Source organism: Euleptes europaea, chromosome 7, assembly GCF_029931775.1.
Source record: "Euleptes europaea isolate rEulEur1 chromosome 7, rEulEur1.hap1, whole genome shotgun sequence".
Taxonomy (NCBI): Eukaryota; Metazoa; Chordata; class Lepidosauria; order Squamata; family Sphaerodactylidae; genus Euleptes; species Euleptes europaea.
Window position 1 is genome coordinate 2,942,871 of NC_079318.1, and position 11,143 is coordinate 2,954,013.

Here is an 11,143-nt window from a genome sequence, read left to right on the forward strand (position 1 = left end):
TGTCAGGCACGTGCGAGTATATCGACCGCACGACTTGAGAGCAACTTCTGGGAAGCTTCTCCCCCCCCCTTCCGTGCACACCAGCGTGTTGCGCGGCCAAAGTCCGCGCGGCGCACGCACACCCTTCTGCAGGCCACCCCTGATCCCATCCCGCCTACTCTTCACATGAACATACTGTGAACATTGACATACGAAGGCTTGTCTGATTTCACTCTCCCCTGCTTAAAGACAGAGGGATTCACTTTCTAGCTGTATCTGAAGAAGGGAGCTGTGGCTCACGAAAGCTCGCGCCCTGCCAGGAAATATTCGTGTGAGTCTTGAAGGTGCTCCTGGACTCTCGCCCTTGTCTGCTACTGCAGACAGACTAACACGGCGACCCACGGTGAATTACACCCACCGACCCACCCCCCCACCCCCTAGACAAGCACGCGAGGCTTCTTTGGCGCGGAGCTCTCAAGAGGCGCGTGTCCTCCAGGGCTTGCAGAGATCCCAGCCGCGCTTTCGAGGTGACGCGAAGCTGCTCCGTGCACATTTTGCGTTGACCCCTTCCGAGTCGCTTTGGCATTCAAACGGAGGCGGCTCTGCTCTGCAAACCAACTCCGCGGTCCTTGCTCGGCTCTAGTGATACTCCCCTCCCCCTCTCGTTGTTGGGGTGGTTTTAAAATCAACACAGCCACGGTGTATCCTTGCCCTTGATCCAAGAGATGGGGGCGAACACCGCTTTGGCCAACACCCCCCCCCCCCTAGAGGCATTAGGTTTGCAGTAAGCAAACTCCATGGCAGGTTTATATTGCTGTAAAAGAAGGCAACGCGATCATTGCTGGGGAAATGCAGCACGTCCCACCCCGCATGGTTTCTCTCTCTCTCTCTCTCCTTCCAGGGCTCGTGTTCTCATGCAGCGTTGCTGGCAGGGTCAACACAGCTGATAATACCGGGATAAATAAACCCATCCCTGGCAGAGTCGCACGTCTAACCAGACATCTGGAAGAGTAAGGCAAAGGTTTAGCAAGGCTGCACTTTAATATAACCTTCGAATGTAGCATCAGTACACAGCAAGACAGAGTTCTCAAGCATGGATCTACAGCACAAGATTGATGACTCTGGTCTACAAGGGGGGCTACTATTCTCCAATGATGCCGGGGTGGGGCTCCCCACCACAATGTAGGACAAAACCAAGTTGCCCCCTTGGCACCTACCAAACACTGATTTTACATTTGGGTTTAATTTTAATATTCCAGCATTGCTGGACTATACACATACAAAATCCAGAAGCACACCAACATTTTATTTGTTTGTTTGTTTGCAGCTTTTCTCCCCAATAGAGACCCAAGGCAGCCAGCGTAGTGCGGTGGTTAAGAGCAGTGGTTTGGAGCAGTGGAGTCTGATCTGGAGAACCGGGTTTGATTCCCCACTCCTCCACATGAGCAGGGGAGGCTAATCTGGTGAACTGGATTTGTTTCCCCCACTCCTCCACACAAAGCCAGCTGGGTGTCCTTGAGCTAGTCACACACTCTCAGCCTCGGGAGGGGCTGGTTTGAGTCTCCCTTAAGTGGCAGAGAAAGTTGGCATATAAAAACCAACCTTCTTCTTCTTCCTCCTCCTCTTCTTCCTCCTCCTCCATCAACCTCCCTTTTTCCATTTTATCTTCACATCAACCCTGGGAGGTAGGTCAGGCAGAGCAACAGTGACTGGCTCAAGTCAACTAGCGAACTTCCATAGCAGAGTGGGAAGTCAACCCTGGGTCTCTCTCAGATCCTGGTCCAACACTCTAACCACTGACTCAACGCTATTGGGCCCACTCCTACTTGTACAAATTCTACCATTAGCAGAGATCTTTTGGAGCACCGTGGACAAGGACTCTGCTTTGCCTGTTTCAGACGAGTCTCCCCTTTTCATATTTGTACGACTTCTTTCCAGTCTCACCAGCAGCAATTCTACAACATCTCATCCAAGTGCAGGTCTTTCCCAGCCCAGCTAGACTTAAACTGGTGGTGCCGGGGTTTCAGGTATACATGCCTGCAAAGCATGAGCACTGTCAGCCCTTTGGGGGTGACTTTTCCAGTTCCAGCCTGGCAACTTTGCTAGGAAGACTGTGCCAGAGATGTGATGGGACTGCAGGGTGACAATACATCATTTTAAGGACACTGTTTCAAACAGACAAAGAGAAGAGATAATCATCTACTTGGCAGAATACAGCATAAGAAAATTCTAGTGAGGAGCATGCAAAAAGAAGAAGAAGGTTGTCTGGATACAATTTGAAAAGCAGGGAAAGAAGTGATACTAAGCAATGGAAGTTGACAAGGTTTCAAGGGTTACAAAGTAATAAAAATGACATCATTGCCTGTGATACAATGGCAGAGCATCTGCTTGACATGCAGATGGTCCCAGATTCAATCCCCAGCATTTCTAGTTGAAAGGATCAATAAGTAGGTAATGTGAAAGACCTCTACTTGAAATCCTGGCGTACTGCTGCCAGTCTGAGTAGGCAATACTGACCTCGACGGACCAATGGTCCGATTCAGTACAAGGCAGCCTTACACATGTTGGAAAAAAGAAGTCAATTTACTTAAATTTACTGAGTACTAGTAGCAATTTTGAGCCAAACAATGGTATTATGGATTTTGAAGGCCAAACTTGATGTGACACTGATATATTTGCAAACTTCCTGTGTTTAAAATTTTCCCCCAGTAAGAACTGCACAAGCTTCAATTTCAATCAGGCTGAAGAACTGGGGAATGGAGGGGTTTTCTATCATTCCATCAACTCCATAGTGTTGCTGATTGAACCTCTTCCCTTATGGGCTATTATTAGCTCTGGAATGAAATATACACACATGCAGTGGTGAAAAAAAATGTTCCGATCTTTTTTTCTCCTCCAGGGAAAAGTTGCAAAACTGCACAGTTAGTCCAATCTGAATTAAGATCTATGCAGTTGCTGTTTACATTTTTTAAATATTGGGAAGATTTAGTCATGGATCTTTCAGCATTTGGTCCAGTTTGACCCTGAATCTAAGAATCCTAGCCACACATAAGTAGGGGCCAAAATTAATATTATGGCAAAGAATCTGTGTGTACAAAATAAATAGTATGGCAAAGAATCTGTGTGTACACTGAAGGTGAGGGGCGAGAGGAATCTTATTTAAGGAACAAAAAAAGGGGCATGTGGTTGTACTTGCAAGTGATCAGTGCACGGGTGAAAAATGTGGTCTGTAACTGTGACCTCTCTGTTGCCCCTCTTCCCCAGCACTTTTCTCCAAGCCAGGGCTCCAGCATTGAAAGGAAGCCTAGCTGAACTGAGATTGCTTGGGAAGGCGAGCTGAAGTAGTTAAACAATGGGAAGGGAGAAGGTTCAACTGCCCCCACCTGTGTGGACCTTTTCCTCCTTCATTGGGATTCTATCCTGAAATTTCTATGTGATTGTGGCAGAGTTATCATATTTAGCTATCATCCTAATCAATGTTATATGTGAAGATTAACACATTTTACAAAGCTATACACTGGAAAGGATTAACCAGATTGTGAATGACCTTTTAAAGTTTCATTTCCACAGAGTCAGGAAATAGTACCAACTCTGGAGATGATAAAGTTAATTGCACATGGTTTACGTAGAATAAAAGGAGCAAAGGCAAGCATACTGCTGCTTCCAGCGTCTACTGAAATGGCAGGAATCAAAATCTTACCAATTAAAATGGTGAATATTTATTTAGTTCTGACACATAATATTTGTATAAATAGAAACTGATTGACGGCGTATTGTGTGCAAAAAACCCCCAAAGTTTTCCAGTTAATTTGTTCGTATCTGTTTCAGCAGAGTATTTAAATAGACAAAGGATGATTGATACATACATGTATATCATTCGATATCTTAACGCCTGATGGTTTTCAGCTGAACATGTGATATGCATACAATGAAAAATACTAAGAGGTGATGTTATGAAAATTGTCTGTGGTGCTGACCAGTAATAGCTCTTTTAGACATGTAAATATTCATTTGAAAGTGTAATCACTGCGAGATACACATATATGAATGCCTTCTTAGCCTGAACTGATTTAAGGCAGACATTTTGGCTTAAAATACAAATCTAAGTAACCAACAATCAGTTAGAAATAGGACGAATCTGAATTATAATATTTAGAGGCAAGGAATCCAAAAGGACTTGTGGGGGGGGTACCTTATTCCCTTAACCCTGCTATTTCCTCTTTCCCTTCCCTGAAAATCCCCTTAGCCTTTCCTGTTTCCTTCCTTCCCTCTCTCCTCCCATCCATCCACCCACTAGCCAGCCTATCTTTATCTGCCCCTCCATCTTCAACTTTCCCTCCCCCTACTGGTAGCCTCTGCCCAGGAAAATTCTGGTCAAGTTGTGCCGTGTATGCTGAGTCTGGCACAGCTGTGAAGTGGGGAACCTGAAAGGACTGGGTGCAAGATTTGTTTCAGTCCTTATATCCCTCAAACACTAGATATATGCTGCTCAAGATCAATGGATCAAGGAGCTTCTAAGGGATAAAAGGAAAGGAAAGGACTGGGCAGCGGGAATTTCACTTTCCTCTGTATCCCCATCCTACACTATTTCCTCTTTCCATCTTCCTAGCAATGCCCATATCCTCACTTTCCCCTGCTTCCTCCTCTCCTTCCTACCCGCCAACCGACCCACCTTTTATCTGCCCCCCCATCTTCAGCTATATTATTTATTATATTTTATTATTGATTTACTTCATTTGTAGCCCACCTTTCTCCAAGGTCAATCACAATATTATTCTCACCTCCATTTTATCCTCACAACAACCATTTGAGATTAGGCAAATAGTGTGTTACTGGCCCAAGGCTACACGGTGAGCAGAGTGGCAGAGTGGGAATTTGAACATGGGTTTCCCAGACCCTAGTCTGAAACGCTAACCACTACACAGCCTTTCAAGGGGTAGCTGCTATTAAAGAGTAGCAAGCAGTGGGGCTGGGATGAGTCACACAAATTGTGTGGTATCAAATTGCCTGGTGGCTGCTGCCAGACCTGGTCCAATGAGTCCTCCCTAAAAAGCCAAAATAACCCTGGAAAGGGCCCCTACACATCATCTTGCCTTTTCCTGACAAAAAAAGGTTTGAATAATGTTGTGGTTGCCTAGCAATGGCCACTGAGGGCATCTGTTCCTTAAAGCTACCTTTATCATTTTGGGGGATTTTAACACCCATTTTTTTTTTAAATTCCATATTTACATTTTGCTTTGTCTGTTGAAGTTATACATACTAATTTCATACTAACAAACGTCCAGCTCATCTCTTTCAGGAGGTTAAACTTCATTGTACTCTAGTCAGGAGTTCTTTGTGTGTGGTGGCGGTAGTACTCACCAATATTGGATACTGGCATCTTTTGTGAGGGGTGCTCTTCCAAGTCCTGAGGGTGAATTGGTGGAAATAAGTGCAACCATGTATATGAGTATCAGCACTTTTTAAATTATTATTATTATCGTTATTTTTGTTGTGGTTGTTATTTTACAAAAATGCACTGATTCTACTTCTTCTCACCGATTCAACAGGCTGGAGAAAAATAATGCGTAGTTTTTTCAGAGGACTGATGACAGTTTGAAAGAGGGATGGCCACTTGTGCTTTGTAGATTCATCCCACTTTTGCCAGACTTTGCAGGGGTTTTGTATTGTTTCAGAAAGCTGCAAACTATTTGACCAGTGGTGACAGTGGGACAAAAAAGTGTGCACACCTGGGGAACTGATGCTTCTTTCAAATTATTTTAGCCCTCATAAACACTGTGTTCTGTATCCAGTCTTATTCTACCTTTTGTACAGAAACCATAACTCCGTATCAATAACTTACAGTCTGAGAACCAATACCTGAATTATAAAAAAAGAAATGAGAGCTTCTCCATTGTCCAAGGCCTTTAAAGGAACCGGGTTAAAGCAAAAATGGGTGATAACATTACCCAGCTAAGAAATTTCATTCGAAGTATGAAATCCTTCTATAGGAAAATTTCAACTGGCTATAACTGTTTACCATAATATGTCAGTCACTTGTTACAGATTTTTTGTAATGCAGCTTCAGATATAAAATCAACAGTTTTAATAAAAACAAAAGGGGATATATCCTGTGAGTATTCTTATATTTTAGGGTGTCTTTCACAGAAGAAGAGCCTAACAGCTCATTCCTGAGCTTTGGGGCCGTAAGTGTTTAGGAGGCCCACAGGGCCTTGCGCAGGCACAAACGGCACTTACTCTGGCGCAAGCAGCCTGGGCTCTGGCTTAAGTCAAGTTATTCTGGCGGTGGCAGGCGGCGGAGGGGAAGGCGCGGGCGCGCTGGTGCAAGGGCTGCGCAGTGCCCGAGAGGCGCAGAAATGGCTGGCGGTGGCTGTGGAGGCATTCCCGGGGGCATTCTGCCGGCTAGGCGGCCTCCTAAGGCCCTTTCAGGCCAGGAACGCCCACTTTTGTCGCCAAAAAGTTACAGAAGCTATCGACCTGGCGTAGCCCATTGGCTGCCATTCAACAGCCCTGGACCCTTGTTTCTTTGCCATGTGCAAGCACCGCCCATCTCTGACACCTCTGGAACCCGACTAGAAGCTGACCAATGGGGTCTGCCCAGGAAGTGGCAGCCCCCCACCCCGGGGAGGTCCCTCGGACGTGGAAATTTCCCTCATAAGCGGCACTTTGAAGCCGGCGCTCGCTTGACAGGTAAGCCTTGCATGGGCCGGAATGCTGCCAGTCTGCGCCAGGGGGTGGGGACTTGGTGTTTTTCTCTCTTCAACTCCCCTCTCTGAGGGGGCTTTGTGCACTGGCTCCTCCAACTCCCCTCTCTTGGGGGGCTCCTGCTGTGGGGAGGGGCAGCTCTCCAGCCTGGCGGGAGCCTCTCCCCCTCCACCCTATCCTTTGGAACTGTCGAGGCGCACTCCTGCCCTCACTCTAGTGACAGCCTCTGTTGAACCCCTCGCCGAGGTCGCCTCTTATCCCTCTCTTTGCTTTTTTCCAGGTGCCGACACCGCCCTGGCCAGGCCAGGGGCTTGCCGCCACATCCATCCCACAAATCAGATGTAGTTGATAGAAGGCACTCCTGGCTATCGTACCAACCTGCTTTTCAAACAGTAAGGCAGAATCCACGAGCACCCCCAAACTCTTAACCTGCTCTGAAAAAGCCAATGTTACTTCAACTAGGACCAGTAGGTTCAGTCTCTCTAGAATATCAGCTTCCCCAACCAGCATTACCTCTGTCACTGGGCCATAGACCACTCTCTCTGAATAGTTCTGTCATTGTGTGCCTGTCTTCAGCTGTCATACCAGATAACTATATCCAGCTTTGGCCCTGAAACCTCATGCATGCTATATCTGTGTTGCTCCACAGGGAGAAGCAAGCCATGCTTCATATGACTAATTCCAGGGTTTGGACATTTTGGGGGATTACAAATGCCCTCCATGGTGTGCTCTTTTTCTGTATTGTCCAGTAGCCAGATGGTTAGAGTGTTGCTGTGTGGACTGAGAGGTTCTAACCCTGCTTCTGATTCCTTTTTGCTGCTCTAAAAGTTTGATTTTGTCTAAGTCCCATATTTGTCCATAGTGAAACTCAATCCCACTTCTACTGTTTCCCATTTTAGTGTTTTATCCTGCTGAGTTATTGAAGATGTCATAGGGTTCATCTCTTTTAATATGCAGTTGTGGCTTCCATTGTTAGTTGACCTAAGTCTCCCTGGGTTCTTCATTTCAAAAAGGTCATTCCTGTTATAGGAGCATTGTTTTCCCCAACAGGACTTGATTCCCTGTCCAAGTGAGGTCACGGATTCTCCTTCCCCAGTTTCCTGTGGTGGCGGCTGCTGGGTGATGCTAGGAAAACCCATCCTTTCTTCATTGTGTGTTCCTGTGGGTTTGCCTGCCAAAAGATTGGTTGGCTGCCAGGTAAGTGTGTGACATGCCCCTAGGTGTGGGAATCTCTGAGATGTCAGTTATAGGCTTCTGCTGTCTGTAAAACTGTTCACATTGGTGATGTTGCTGTGGTGTGTTTTATGTCTTCCAGGATCAATCCCGCCTGTGTGATTGAGTAGGGTGACATCCCAGAGATATTTCACCATTGCCTTATATGGGCTGCCTTCTTGCATACAGGGCTACTGTAGATTGGTAGATATAGGCAATGCTGGTCTCTACTCAAGGCCATTATTTATAAGTGTCTGATTTGTGCTGCATGCCCACAGACACTAGAACTCCAATAATTTTTAAAACCCAGAGATTAGTAAGGAAGTTGACCTTCAAGAATGGTAATAACTACTACGTGGTGAACATGATCTGATCCAGGTGCAACCTACTTTTTGTTGGTAAAACTATCAGACTTTTGAAACTTGGAATATAAGAACAGAAATAGAGATGAGATCCTGGAAGCATCTCAAGTTCAGCACAATACCATATGCTTATATATTATGTTTGTTCAGCATTTCAGCACCATACATTAGACATTGTTTTAGTATTTCATTACATTTTCATTATTAGCATCAGGATGTTTAGTATTATTATTTTAAATTATGATACAAGTTTCCATCGGTAACTGTGCATTCTGTCGGTAATTGTGTACTAACTGTATTATTATGCATAATATAAGATACCATTTACAGTGATACTTTTGGATTTTGTTCTAAAGTATGTGAATCGGGAAATTTATTTATTTAATAGAGTTCTATCCCATCCCGCCCTGGCTACAGCCGGGCTTGGTGTGGCTCACAACATATTCATCAATTAAAACATAAGTTACAGTTAAAATCTCTAGTAACTATAAAACTCTATTGGCACCCTTAAAATTATCACAATAGTGGGGTTCCCTCCTCCAAATTGAAAAATAAAGGGAAGGGGGAAAAACAACAATAATCATATCAATAGGAATTACAAATTAATCACATATGAACAATAATATATCAAACATAAAAGGGGGGGACAGGAGGCCAATTAGATGGAAAAACCATTGCTGCCCTCAACCACAGGCCCGGAGAAACATCTCAGTCTTACAGCCCTGTGAAACTGCATCAGATCTTGCAGGGCCTAGGTCTCACTAGAGAGAGGGTTCCATCAGGCTGGGGCCAGAGCCGAGAAGGCTCTGGCTCTGGTTGAGGACAGCTGGATGCTCTTTGGACCAGCAAGTTGTCCCCAACTGAACGTAATATCCTTTGAAAAGTAGATTGGTCTTGCAGGTACAATGTTCCCAGTTACCATTTAGGGCTTTAAAGGCCAACACCAAAACCTTGACCTTAATGTGATACTCCACCCGGAACCAATGCAGCTGGCAGAACACCAGTAGTATATGTGCTCTCCACAGGGTCCCCGTGAGGACCTGCACCGCTGCATTCTGGACCAGCTTGTTTCCAGATCAGCCTCAAGGGTAGCCCTGTGTAGAGTGAATCACAGTAGGGTAGCCCTTGTGGTGACCGTTGCATGGATCACTGTGGCTAGCTCAGGGCGAGACAGGAATGGCACGAGCTGTCTAGCCTTGCAGAGATGAAAAAATGCCACCTTGGCTACATTTATGACCTGTGCCCCCATTGATAGAGAGGCATCCAAAGTCACACCCAAACTCTTGACCATCAGCACTGGTGTTAAAAGCACACTGTAAAGAGTTGGAAGCTGGCATCCCAATCCCAGGACGTCCTGGCCCAGCCACAGGACCTCTGTCTTCAATGGATTCAGTTTTAGCTGGCTCTGTTTCAGTAATTTCACCACAGCTTCCAGACACCTGTCCAATATATCTGGGGCGGTATCTGGCCGTTGTAAGGCCATCCTGCAAATACCATATCCTAGGTACACTGACAGTATGTTCACATTTTCTGACATAATTAGCGACTATACATATTGAGCAGACAAAAAATAATAATCTGTCTATGTTATCCCTGTTGAAATAAACAGTTTGAGGGGTTTTGTTTTTGGACTATCACTTCAGAGTACAAGTGCATGCTCATACGAAACAGGGCCCTAATCAAGTTTTACTCCTCATCTGTTGTTTGTGAGAATAATATTCTTGAGAGGAATGCCTGCGCCGGGCTTAGGAGGCAACCCAACGGCGTTGTCTCCAAAGGAGGTTTCGGCACTGCCGAAACCTCTACCCGGCGCAAAAAACCCTCTACCCGGCACAAAAAACCCTCATAGGGTTGCACAGCAGATACGCCAGCAAAAAGCTGGGGCATCAGCCCCGTCCCCCCAGCCGGCGCCAGAACACCCCGGGAATGCCTCCTAGGGTGCCAGAATGCCTTTTGGCTCACTGCCGCGGCCTGTGCTGGTGGCTGGAGGCCGGCTGGAGGCTGCGGCGGTGTCCGGGCTCAGCTCTGCTGCTGCGGGGGCCGTGGACCGGCGTTTGGGCCTGCATGCCGGAACTGGGGCCACTCACGTCAGCGTGCGCATTTTGGGCGCTGGCGGTGTGGGCCCCTGCGCCGGTGGAGGCCTTCGTCAGCCTCCTAAGGGATTTCGATGTGGCCGCCGACGCATCTCAGGAATGGGCCGTAACACCTTTTGTGCACATTCTGTACACTCTGATTTCAGTGTTCACATCTGATAGTTCTTCTGTACATTTTCATTTCAACAACATGTAAATGTAAAGCACTGGGAAACATATATATCACAGCCGTGTGGCGGCAGAAAATGCCAGTGCAGGCAAAGTGGAAAATAGTGCTGTTAAGAAAAAAGTTATCTGTCATACTTGTGTGTGTGTAAAATGCTGCCGTCACACCAACTTATGGTGACCCGTTATAGGGTTTTCAAGGCATGAGTCTAAGGTCGTTTATGCATGGGTTCTTTCACTCACGTTCGTCCCTAGTCTTTCTCGGTTGTTCCTTGGAGTTATGAATGAGTTTTCTATCCATTAGAGATGACCTCGCTGCCAGCCCTCAAAAATCCTGGGACCTCCCGTTCCTCTGTTAACTCGATTCTTCCACCTCCCCTGAGCTCAGCCCAGGTGAAATTCCCATGCATAAAGCAAAGCATGGGACACAGAAGCTTGGTTTCTCTCACAGAAAACATGCAGCCAATTACAAAGCAGCGTGTCAAGGGGTGGAGATTAAAATGTTTCCTGCTTCCTGGGAGTTCTTTTTGAGCCGAAGAAAGGATTTTAGAAACAAGGTTGGGATTTCTCCCCCTCCTTTCTTTCAGGTAGCTCCGTTTTTTGTTTTTGCTCTTAAAATGTTTTTTT